The sequence below is a fragment of the Colobus angolensis genome, unplaced genomic scaffold (assembly GCF_000951035.1).
Source record: "Colobus angolensis palliatus isolate OR3802 unplaced genomic scaffold, Cang.pa_1.0 Scaffold32, whole genome shotgun sequence".
Classification (NCBI taxonomy): domain Eukaryota; kingdom Metazoa; phylum Chordata; class Mammalia; order Primates; family Cercopithecidae; genus Colobus; species Colobus angolensis.
In genome coordinates this window covers 5,780,810-5,783,876 of record NW_012116488.1, presented here as the reverse complement: position 1 = coordinate 5,783,876, position 3,067 = coordinate 5,780,810, and positions in this window count along the sequence as shown.

The following is a 3,067-nucleotide window of genomic DNA, read 5'->3' as shown; positions in this document are numbered from 1 at the left end:
CCTCCCCACCCTCCCCCGGCCCCGTTCTCTCCGCAGCCCCGACCCGCTCTCGGGCACGCCCCTGTGGCTCCCGCCGCCCTTGCCCCACGGAGCAGCCGCTGGCAGGATAGAGGGACTGGGGAGGATGGGCGTGGAATGGATGCGCCAGTAAACAGGCGCTTAGGAAAGGTTCGTGCAGCAATCCTCCCTTCCTCCACCCGCCCGTTTAACCAATAATGCAAACGGGAGATAATGCGCATGCAGCAACCTCACAGGGTGAGTCAGACCCACTCCTGCCTTCAGGGAACTTGAGGTCTGGATGGGGACACAGGTACAGAAGTGGCTGTTACCATTCAGGGTGATACGTGCCATGCCACAGGTAGGCCCTGAAGCAGCTAGGATCCAGTAGAAGGGACTTTTGCATTGGGCCTTGAGGGGTGGGTAGGAGTTAAACAACTAGAAAAGGGAAAGGCATTGATGGTAGAGGGAACAACAGATGCAAAGGCTTGGAAACAAGGAAGAACCTGAATGTTCTCAAATGGAAAGTCTGGTTTTTGGGGGGTTAGGGCACAGGGCCCCTCATCTTCACCTTCTCAGTGATGCCTCTGTTCCTTCTCTCACTCCTTTGGATGTTTGGAGGGTGGACCTGCTGTGCCTGTGGGCCAGAGCCTGGCCTCCGCTGGCAGCTGCCTGGGAGCTGACTGACACAGCAGCCAGAGCTGCCACAGGCTCGCACATAGTGAGGGCGCGCTTCTGTGCATCCCGTGGAAGTCCAGGGTTTGGTACACTTGGCAGGCCTCCTTTAACTCAGGGCCAAAGGCAGTCCGGAATGGGCCAAGAAGGAGGGCATGGGTGTCCTGCGGCCGCCAGCCACCATCCCCTGAAATAGCCATGGGAAAGGTGGGCACAGAGGCCGGATTTTCCATCAGCAGAAGGACCCACAGTGCCATCATGGCCATCACCCCTTGCCACACTCAGCAGGCCCCCTGGCCCAGTTTGCACCCTTGGGAGAAGACTCATTGCTCCAGGGCAGCCTGCTCTGTTCCCAGCCAGAAGGGTCCTCAGAAGCCATCCCACCAGCCATCACTTTCCAGATCAGGAGACTGAGGCCCAGAGATGAGGAGCACCTTGCCTGAGGCACAGAGGAATTAACAGCAAGGCTGGGGCAGGACTCTGGCCCCTGACATTTGAGTTAAAAAGCTTCCAAAATCAGAGCCTTCGCCCCTGTGTTGAACTCCGTGAGACCTACCGCCCTGAGCCCCAGCTCTACCCTCAGGACAACACCAAGCCTGCCAGTTCCCTCTGCCCCAGGCCACCGCCTATCCAGAGGAAACTCACCCAGGCCCTCATTTTCCAGATAAGGAAACCGATGCCAGAGAGGGGACGAGTCAGAGGACACACTGAAGGAGACCTGGGAGTGGAACAGACACTCAGGATGCATGAAATCCAATCTGATGCCCTTGCCAAGTGCTCCCCAAGTCCCTGGGGAGCCAGAAACCCAGCTTCACGGTGTTGCCTCCTCAACCTGTCCCTGGTCCCAGAAATGACAGAAAGTACATTTTCATTTGTAATGTGGTGTCTTGAATGGGATCCTGGAGCAGAAAAAGGACATTAGGTAAAACTGAGGAAAGCCTAGCAAAGCTGGACCATCGTTAATCATAGTGTATCAATATTGGTCCATCAAAAGCAACAAACGCACCCTATTATCATATTAAAATAAAGGACACTGGGTGTGGCATATAGGTGAACTTTCTAAACTATCATCACAGTTTTTCTGTAAATATAAAGTTGTTCTTAAAAATAAAGTTTATGGCTGGGCGTGGTGGCTCACGCCTGTAATCCCAGCACTTTGGGAGGCCGAGGCGGGCGGATCACCTGAGCTCAGGAGTTCAAGACCAGCCTGGCCAACATAGTGAAACCCCATCTGTACTAAAAATACAAAAATTAGCTGGGTGTGGTGGTGGGCACCTGTAATCCCAGCTACTCAGGAGGATGAGGCAGAAGAATTGCTTGAACCCGGGAGGCAGAGGTTGCAGTGAGCTGAGATTGCACCATTGCACTCCAGCCTAGGCGACAGAGCAAGACTGCATCTCAAAAAAAATAAAAAAATAAAATAAAATAAAATGAAGTTTATTAGGCCAGGTGCAGTGGCTCACGCCTGTAATCCCAGCACTTTGGGAAGTTGAGGCAGGCAGATCACCAGGCTGGTCTTGAACCCCTGGAATTAAGGAATCCATACACCTTGGCCTCCCAAAGTGCTGGGATTACAGGCATGAGCCACCCCACTCGGCCAAAATACAGTTTATTTTAAATATAAAGTTTGGGAGTGTATACACATACACACACATGCACACACACACAGCATTGGAAAGCAGGGACTCTTGTGGACTGGAAACTGAGAGGAAGGCTGCCATGGCCAGCTACTCTTCAGTGGCCCCTTGGTCTCCCTCCACACCCCCCGAGGCAGCAGCAGGGGTGGGGTGTTGGTTACCTCTCAAGAGGGCCCCGATTGTAAACCCCCGGCCAGAGTGCTTTGCCAGGAGCAGGGTGGGCTTCCACCCAAAAGCCTCAACCACAGTGTTGGCTGCCCCCTGCAGAAAGGCCTCCACTGCCCTGTGTGTGCAGAAAACAGGCCAGAAGACATTCCACACTGCCCTCCCACACCTCCCAGGAGCCGGCAAGGAGTCAGACAGCCCGTGACCCAGAGACGGCACACACAGCATGAAAGGGGCAACGGACGTAAGAAGGAGCAGAGCCTGACAAACAGATGTTGAGGAAAGCAGACCCGATGGAGGAGTGGGAGCAGTGCTCCCAAGACTAAACTAGAGATAGACATTTAAAAAGTGCTTGTTTAAAAACCACACCCGAGCCGGATGAGGTGGCTCACGCCTGTAATCCCAGTACTTCGGAATGCCGAGGCGGGTGGATCATCTGAATTCAGGACTTCGAAAGCAGCCTGGCCAACATGATGAAACCCTGTCTCTACTGAAAATACGAAAATTAGCCAGACGTGTTGGCGCATGCCTGTAATCCCAGCTAGTCGGGAGGCCGAGGCAGGAGAATTGCTTGAACCCGGGAGGCAGAGGTT